Source organism: Penaeus monodon, chromosome 39 (genome assembly GCF_015228065.2).
Source record: "Penaeus monodon isolate SGIC_2016 chromosome 39, NSTDA_Pmon_1, whole genome shotgun sequence".
Taxonomy (NCBI): domain Eukaryota; kingdom Metazoa; phylum Arthropoda; class Malacostraca; order Decapoda; family Penaeidae; genus Penaeus; species Penaeus monodon.
The window spans coordinates 9,241,491-9,251,490 of NC_051424.1; the positions used below are offsets into that span (position 1 = coordinate 9,241,491).

At 46.3% G+C, this 10,000-nt stretch overlaps 1 long non-coding RNA gene across 1 annotated transcript in view; it reads left to right on the forward strand.

Annotated features, from left to right (window-relative positions):
* LOC119597337 overlaps window positions 1-10,000 on the forward strand; it is a 22,732-nt gene that overhangs the window by 2,194 nt on the left and 10,538 nt on the right. The gene's annotated exons all lie outside the window — the stretch shown is intronic.

Consider the following 10,000-nt stretch of genomic DNA (forward strand, 5'->3'; position numbering starts at 1 on the left):
ATATACGTTAGTCCGAAGATGAACAGCAGGAAAGTTATGGTATGAACAGAGGATAAAATAGATAAACAAATGATTAAATAAACACACACACACACACACACACACACACACACACACACACACACACACACACACACACACACACACACACACACACACACACACACACACACACACACACACACACACACACACACACACACACGAGCATCGGAGCACTAAAGGCCGATACGTTACCTCACTGAAGGGGACGGCGAAAGCGAGGCAGAGACAACTCTAACTCAACACCGACGCCGCTTGTGAGGTTTCCCTTTCCTCATCCTCGCCGCTGAGTGCCACACGAGTACCGTTTGTACGTGGCACTCACCCCAAGGGCCAACTGACGCGCATGGTTATAGTCTTTTGTTTACGTTCATTTTCGGTTTCGGGGTTTCGGCTTCAGCTTCGTAATCGTGTCTTGGGTTGAGGTTCGTTAGTTATTTTTCACACTGGGGTAGGATTGTATATATTATCGATATTGAGCAATAATTGAAATTGAGCGGGAGAAAAAAGTCCAAATAACACACACACACACACACACACACACACACACACACGTGCGTACATAGATAGTCAGGACATTTTATTACTTCTGGAGAGTTATTCAGGTATTTCGAAACGCATGTAATTATGGCTATATTCCGTATTATAATAAGTAATAATATTGAGGAAAATCGCAATGGGAAGATTTATTTCTTTAGGTAATTACAATGTTCAACAGCAAATGGTACGATATATATACAAAAGTGGAGACATGGCACACTTATCAGTGAAATCAAGAGATGTGTTTACTGCGGGTTTAATTTTAGAAGCTTTCGTGAATGACGAAAAAAAATGGAGAAGGGAATACGAAAACAAACTGAAGCAACAACAACAACATATCTACGGTGCATGCACAGAAAAGAAACACTAAAGCTAATTGTATTTTTTGTCATGTCATTTAGTGAAGAGGAGAGGTGATCACGGATACTGTTAAGTTCACGTGACTTGTGTCCCATAAACGAGCGGGCGGTCGTTAGCACATGGCGGTTGTTGACCCGGCGTAACCTTGGCGTGATCACGACCTGGCAACGCGAAACTGCAGCAGCTCTTTGTAGGGGCAACGGGTGGGGGATCCCGTGTATGGGACGGGTTGCCATGTTATGGGGAGTTGCCATGCATTATGGGAAGAGTGGCGAGGTGCGCCGGCCAGTTTTGCGTTCGAAGGTTATCCGCTTCAACGAGTTATCACTTGCCGCTGGCTAAATCCCGGCCGGCGTTAGGATTACTGATATTTGGGAACTTTTTAACCAAGTTTCCTGGTATGAGCAGGAATTTAGTGTCCACAATTTTAGGCAAGAAAATGGAGAAAAAGTCATGGCGTATGATCTGGCGGGAGTGTCTTTGCCGGCCGGCCTCTCAATGGGGGAAGTTGCTAGGGAGAACCTGTTTAGTCGAGTCATTTCTGTGAAAAAAACAACAACGAAATTTCGGATACCCTAATTAGCATGCTGATTGGTTTATTAAAGTCTGGAAAGGGCTTTACTGGGCTGTCAGTGGCTGGTTAAGTGCTCTCGGTGTGCCGGGCATTCTTAAAGATAGGCTCTTTCGTAGCCGGGCAGCGGATGGCCGCGGCGTCGGGCAGGTGTTGGGCGGCGTCGGCGTGGTTGTCAATGGTGGGCGGGAGTTTGCGTGGCCGTCAGTGGTGGTCATGCATTTCCGTGGCTGTCAGAGGTGGGCGGGAGTTTGCATGACTGACAGTGGTGGGCATGCGTTTCTGTGGCCGTCAGTGGTGGCCCGCGTTTTCATGGCTATCAATGGTAAGCGTGCGTCGCAAAATAACGACGCGTTTTATGAGGCACCCCGCGGCTGCAATTACCTCAGAGGAAATATGCATATGTTGAATGTATTGGCTCAGGTTGATTGCAGAGCTCTTTGAGGGATTTCCCGCATCAGCTGCTATGCCAGTGATTCGTAGCATTGATGTCCTTGTGGCTCACTGCTTGAATGTTGCCTGTGGTCATGGTTGCATTTGCACAGTCACACACACGCGCATGCGTGGGCACGTATGTCTCTCCTTCCCCTTTCTCCTGTCCTTCCCCTTTCCTCTTTCTTTGTCCGTTTCCATCTCGTTCTTCCTTTTCGTCTCCTCCTTCTCTCCCTATCTCCCTGTCTCCCTCTCTCTTTCCCTCTCCCTCTCCCTCCCTCTCTCCTCGTTTGTCTGTCTGTCTGTTTTTTCCTCATTTTCTTTTTCTGTATCTCCTCTCGTCTTCTTTTATTGTCCTCTTCTTTTCTCTCTCTCTTTTTCTGTCATCTTTCTCTCTTCTCTCTTCTCTGTCTCTCTCTCTCATGTCTGCCTCTGATTCTGCCTCTGTCTCTGTCTCTCTCTCTCTCTCTCCCTCCCTCCTTCCCTCCCTCACTCACTCACTCACTCCCTTCCTCCAACTCCTTTCTCTCTCTCTCTCTCTCTCCTCTCCTCCTCTTCTCCTCCCTCCTCACTCACTCCCTCCTCACTCCTCTCCCTCTCCTCCCTCCCCCCTCCTCTCCCTCCCTCTTCCTCATGCTTCTCCTCACTCCTCCTCCCATCACTCCTCTCCCTCTCTCTCTCTCTCTCTCTCTCTCTCTCTCCTCTCCTTCTCTCTCTCCTCTCTCCTCTCTCTCCTTCTCTCTCTTCTCTTCTCTCTCTCTCTCTCTCCCTCCCTCCCTCCCTCCCTCCCTCCCTCCCTCCTCCCCTCCCTCCCTCCTCCCCTCCCTCCCTCCCTCCTCCCTCCCTCCCCTCCCTCCCTCCCCCCCTCTCCCTCTCCTCCCTCCCTCTCCTCCCGCCCTCCTTCCATCCATCCATCCATCCGTCCATCCATTAATTTATTCCTCCCTCCCTCCCAGCTTCCCCCTCTCCCTCCCTCTTTCCCACTCTCCCTCTCTCTTTTTTTATTTTTTTTTTCTCTCTCTCTATCCCTCTCCCTGTAACGAACTTGCACAATCGTGACGTATAATTATGGCTTTTCGTATTATGTTAATGATCTTTATTAGTTGTTGGCGAGATCATTATGATAGGACTGCACTTGTATGCGACTCATTAGACTATATGACTGTAGCGACATCATTATGCTGACTGTAGCGACTCATTAGGTTGACGGCCATGACTGTAGCGACTCATTATAGTGACTGTAGCGACTCATTAGGCTGACTGTAGCGACTCATTAGGCTGACTGTAGCGACTCATTAGGCTGACTGTAGCGACTCATTAGGCTGACTGTAGTGACTCATTAGGCTGACTGTAGCGACACATTAGGCTGACTGTAGTGACTCATTAGGCTGACTGTAGCGACTCATTAGGCTGACTGTAGCGACTCATTAGACTGACTGTAGCGACTCATTAGGCTGACTGTAGCGACTCATTAGGCTGACTGTAGCGACTCATTAGACTGACTGTAGCGACTCATTAGGCTGACTGTAGCGACTCATTAGGCTGACTGTAGCGACTCATTAGACTGACTATAGCGACTCATTAGACTGACTGGATGAAAATGCCAAAAAAAGGTATGTGAACTTACTATACCGGCGTCTGCAAATATATATTTAGGGACTGCAGTTAATATTTTTACTCGCTGGTAAAGGCATGGGAGGATTAGGAAATGCGGGGGGGGGGGAGAGGAAACGGAAAAGGGGAGAGGGGAGGGGAAGAGAGAGGGGAAAGGAGGAGGGGAAGAGAGAGGGAAAAGGAGGAGGGGAGGGGAGAGAGAGGGGAAAGAAGGGGAGGGAAGGGGAAGGGAAGAGAGAGGGGAAAGGAGTAGGGGAAGGAAGGATAGGGGAAAGGAGGGGAAGAGAGGGGGAAAGGAGGGGAAGAGAGGGGAAAGGAGGGGGGAAGAGAGGGGAAAGGAGGAGGGCAAGGAAGGGGAGCGGCGAAGTTGTAGTACAGCTGTTTAGTGAGGTTCGATGGAGGCGTGATTAAAATAGGCCCCGTGAAACTAACACGCTATGCTGAATAATGGCATAGCGACAGGCGTAGAAATATATTCTGTATTGCTGTACAAATATATTCTGTAGAAATATATCTTGTATTAGTGCATGAATATATCTTGTTCGATGCTCGCCAAAGGTATCAGAATATATATATATTTTTAAAGCTACATTCGATTCTTATTATTATTCAAACTTATTATTATTATTATTATTATTATTATTATTATTATTATTATTATTATTTTTTTTTTTTTATTATTATTATTATTATTATTATTATTATTATTATTATTTTATTATTAAAGCATTTTATTGTTGTACCCATTTGTTACTTTGGTTTTACCCCGAGGCTTGGCCGCGAAGGTTGCACTTTTAGGCCTTCCTTGACCGCGAAGCGTGTGCCAGATCGTTTTGTTTATTGCTATTTGAACTTTCGGTTGAACGAAGCCTCCTCGTGCCATTATCGTTTATATCTTATTTTTGCTGATTTATATATATATATATATATATATATATATATATATATATATATATATATATATATATATATATATATATATATATGTACACACACACACACACACCACACACACACACACACACACACACACACACACACACACACACACACACACACACACACACACACACACAGAAGAGAGAGGTAGAGATGAAGGTAAAGAAAAATAAAAATAAAAATAAAAGAGAAGAGAGACAGTAGAGTCAGGAGGGAGCTTCGTCAATAAAATTCATCTAACAAAAATAAAGAAAAAGAAGAAGAAGAAGAGAGAGAGAGAGAGAGAGAGAGAGAGAGAGAGAGAGAGAGAGAGAGAGAGAGAGAGAGAGAGAGAGAGAGAATAGAGAGAAGAGAGATATATATAATATATATAATATTATATATAATATATATTTATATGTCATATATATATATATATATATATATTATATATATATATATATATATATATATATATATATAATATAATGCCAAAGACACTTTACGTCGAACTGAAGATAAAATCTGAGTGAGTGAAGAAAAAAACAAGGAAACGTCTTATTTAGTCAAATTATTTACTTTGATTCTCAGGAAATTTGAGGTTGAAGACTCCGATGGGTAAACTCCACGGTACAAAAACGTCTCGGGGCTCTGGAGTAGTTTTCTGTGACTCAAAGTGCTCTTCGGACACTAAATTCTTTCAAAGTCTGGGGCGATGGGACGTGTAGTTTTCTGCACTAAGTGCTCTTCTGCCTAACATTCATTTGTATGGATGCCATCTCATGTTGACATACGCAAACACTGCCACGTAGAAAAATTGGCGAATGAAGCCTACAGTAAAGATGCTGTGAACATAGATCTTGGGATACCTCTTGCTAGGGTTGCGCATATATTGAAAATTTGTCATAAGAAAGAAACTAGTAGATCTGACAAACACTCAAAGGCCTGAAAGCTGTACCACAAGGCACTACGATCAGTATAGAGATAGCAAGGCCTTCCTATGGGTGCACCGAAGTCAAACCAGACAATGTGACGTGGTTATTGCCAGAATACGTTTAATTACAGAATGTACTGGCAACTGCACGGTGCAAGAAGTGCAGATGAATCTAGATGTAGACTGTGTAACGAAGAAAACAAGCGAACGCTTGAACACTATATCTCGGAATGTCATGTGATACAGCCTTTCAGACCACCTAACATGAGGTATAAAGAACTATGTGAATATTTCATTTCATCTGATACACTGGAAGATATACTCATACTATATCCTAAATTTACTATGCAAAACTGCCGTAAACAAAGAACAGTGTTATGTAAACACAGTGGCAGAAGCATATCAGCGCAATATTTTTTGTATGATGTATGATTTATATTTTCATTTTACCATATACAATTACTATAGTCACAGAATACTGTACCATGCCAAATATATGTAAAACTGTAATCACGATTATTGCCCACGCCTAAGCAGATAGCCAGGGTGGTAAATAAACTTACTTAACATTTCATATTTTAGTTACCCTTGTTACCGCATGTCCCTTCTTGTTATTGGTACCATTTAATGAAGAACCAACATGTTATTTTTGAGAGTGCACTGAAGTAAAATACTTGCAAGTATATACATGTTTATTGTATGTCAAAAACTTTTTCATAATCATATATATATATTATATATATATATATATATATATATATATATATATATATATATATATATTAATATATATATATATATATATATATATATATAAACTACATCAAAACTGAATTCGATATAGATATTTATCGTATATGATATATTTTTTCGTACTTCTCGGTGCGGACAAACTTGCATGCGTTTATCGGTGATTGTACCTTTGCTTTCGGGTGCGACTGCTTGCTTTATCGTGGGAGTTGACCTTTTGTTTGCGGCTGTGTGTCGTTTTTGTGGGTGTGATGTGTTTTTTATGGTGTGTGTGTGTGTGTGTGTGTGTGTGTGTGTGTGTGTGTGTGTGGGTGTGTGTTGTGTGTGTGGGTGTGTGTGTGCTGGTGTGTGGTGTTGGGGTTGTGTGTATATCTAGTATATATATATATATATATATATATATATAATTATATCTATAATATATATATTATGCGTATGTGTATCTTCAGTTTTATTTTTGTGCTTGCGTGTGTGCGTATTACATATATATTTAAATTTCTTATGCAATCCCGAGCAACGCTCCCTTCCTCCATAATCTCCCCCATCACCCTCCCCCCCTCCCCCCCCTTCCAACATCCCATCCTACACCCACACACCCTCACTTTCTCCAACACTTTTACCATCTCTAACGCACCCAACACCCCATCCAACATCCCCACCATCCCCAACACCCCGAGCAATCACCCCCACCACCATCTCCAGCATATCCAATCACCCCCACCAATCCCCAGCAATCACTCCACCATCATCTCCAACACCTCCACTATTCCATACCTCACCAACCCTTCCACCCCATCACACTCTCAAACACCAACATCCCCCACCTTCCCTACCACCACCCACCTTCCCCACCACCACCCACCTTCCCCACCTTCCCCGCTCTACCTGGACGCAACCTGTGGCAAGCTGATTAAAAGCGATAAAATCCGGGAAAATCTTCTTCCTACGATCGATCCGGCGCCCGAGTACTGGCACCCTGTGACGTAGGACTCCGCGGCGAGGGCGACGCAACAGCGCCGGGCGGGATATTGATTCGTTTTAGGACAGGGAGAGGGAGAGGGTGAAGGGAGCGGGGGGGAAAGAGAGGGAGGGAGAGGGAGAGGGGGAAAGAGAGGGAGTGAGAGGGGGGGGAGAAAGGGTGGGAGAGAGGGAGGGAGAGGGAGAGGGTGAAGGGACCGGGGGGGAAAGAGAGGGAGGGAGAGAGGGGGGAAAGAAAGGGTGGTGAGGAGAGAGGGAGAGGGGGAAGAAAAGGGCTGGGGAGAGGAGAGGGAGGGAGAGGGAGAGTGAAGGGAAAGGTGGGGAGGGAAATGAGGGAGGAGAGAGTGAGAGGTTGAAGGTGGAGGGGGGGAAAAGCAGAGGGAGGGAGATGGGGCGGAAGAGGGAGAGGGGGATGGGGATGGAGAAGGAGAGGGTTAATGGAAGCGAGGGAAAAGAGGGGTGAGGGAGGGGGGGGGAAAAGAAGGAAAGGAAGAAAAGAAAAGAAACAGGGAGGAGATGGGGGGAGGAGAGGAGAAGTGGAGGAAGGAGGGAGAGCGAGAGGGAGGAGGGGGAGGGGACGTAGGAAGATGGCGAGAGAGAGAGAGCGGAGATAGAGAGAGAGAGAGAGAGAGAGAAGAGAGAGAGAGAGAGAGAGGCTGAGAGAGGGAGAGGGAGAGAGAGAGAGAGAGAGGAGAGAGAGACGAGAGATGTAGAGAGGCGAGCGTGAGAGAGAGAGAGAGAGGAAGAGAAGGGAGAGAGAGAGAGAGAAGAGGAGAGAGATGAGAGAGGAGAGAGAGAGAGAGAGAGAGAGAGAGAGGGCGAGGAGAGAGAAGAGCGAGGGAGAGAGAGAAGAGAGAGAGAGAGGATGAGGAGAGAAGAGGCGAAGGTAGGAGATGAGAGAGAGAGAGAGGAGAGTTAGAGAGAGAGAGAGGGAGAGAGAGATGAGAGAGAGAGAGAGAGAGAGAGAGAAGGACGAGAGAGAGAGAGGGCGAGAGAGAGAGAGGCGAGAGCGAGAGAGGCCGAGAGAGAGAGAGGCGAGAGGAGAGAGAGGCGAGAGAGAGAGAGGCGAGAGAGAGAGAGAGGAGAGAGAGAAGAGAGAGCGAGACCCAGATGGGAGAGAGAGAAGAGAGGAAGAGGCAGAGAGAAGAAGAGAGGGGAGAGGAGAAGAGAGAGAGAGTAGCGAAGAGAGAGAGGAGAGAGAGAGAGATGATGAGAAGAGAGAGAGAGAGATGAGAGGAAGAGAGAGAGAGAGAGAGATGAGAGAGAGAGGAGAGATGGAGAGAGGAGAGGGAGAGAGAGGAGAGAGGAGAGAGAGAGAAGTGAGCGAGAAGAGGAGGGAAAGAGAGAGGAGAGAGTAGATAGAGAGAGAGAGAGAGGAGAGAGGGAGAAGTGCGAGAGAGAGAAGGTGAGAGAGAGAGAGAGAGAGAGAGAGAAGATAGAGACAGAAAGACGAGACACAGAGAGTAGGAGAAGAGAGAGAGAGAGAGAGAGAGAGAGAGAGAGAGAGAGAGAAGAGATAAATAAAGAGAGAGAGAGTGAGAAAGAGAGAGAGAGTGAGAAGAAAGAGAAAAGAGAGAGAAGAGAGAGAAGAGATAAGAGAGAGAGCAGAGAGAGAGAGAGAGAGTAGAGAGAGATAGAGAGAGAGCGAGAGGAGAGAGGAGAGGAGAGAGAGAGAGAGAGAGAGAGGAGAGAGAGAGAGAGAGAGAGAGAGAGAGGAGAGAGGGGAGGGGAGAGAGAGAGAGAGAGGAGAGAGAGACGAACGGGGAGAGAGACGGGAGAAGAGAGAGAGACGAGAGATGAGGAGAGAGAGGAGCGATGAGAGAGAGAGGGAGGAGAGCGAGAGAGAGAGAGAGAGAGAGAAGAGAGAGAGAGAGAGAAGTAAATAAGTATGTAAGTAAGACAGGACTAATAGCCTCCTCCCCATGGACGCTGCTGATCAGCCTAGTGCCACCAACGCAACAGTGAAGCAGGTGTGTTTCACGTGATGTCACTGTCAGGTAGATACGTGCTAAGGTGAATGGGACTTGCCTAGTACACATACACATACACACGCGTAAACGTACATGTACTTTCGTCGGTCTGTTTTTTTTTCTCTGTGCTGCTTATTTGTCTTTTTTTTTTTTTACTTTCTGTCTGTCTTCTCTCTCCTCTCTCTCTCTCTCTCTCTCTCTCCTCTCTCTCTATCTCTTCTCTCTCTCCTCTCTCTCTCTTCTCCACCGCCCTCCCTCACATCCTCCCCCCCTCCCTCGTACCTCCCTCACTCCCTCCTTCCCCCCCCCTCCTCACTCCTTCCCTCTCTCCTTCACTCCTTCCTTCCGTCTCTCCTTCCCTTCCCTCCTGCCTTCCCTCCCTTCCCTCCCCTCTCTCCTTCCCTCTCTCCCTCCCTCCCTCCCTTCCCCTCCCTTCCCTTCCCCTCTTCTCCCTTGCCTTCCCCTCCCTTCCCCCTCCCCCCATTCCTCTCTCTCTACATAGTCTGTAATTAGTGCTAGTGCCTTATCGCCGGTCTGGTTGGAGTGCCATCCGCCGATTGCCTCGTTGTCGGCTCAGTGATAAGTTTTATACTTGGTAAATTTGCCGCAGATCATTTACATACACGCTCACGCACTTATACGCACGGATAGGCATGCATAATAACACACGCACACGCTCACTCATACTCACGCTCTCGCGCACACTCACATGCACATTCACATTCACATTCACATTCACACTCACACTCACACTCACATACATTACATTCACATTCACATTCACTTCACCCATTCACACACACACACACCACACACACCACAAACACACCACACAAACCGCACACACACACACACACACACACACACACACACACACAACACACACACACA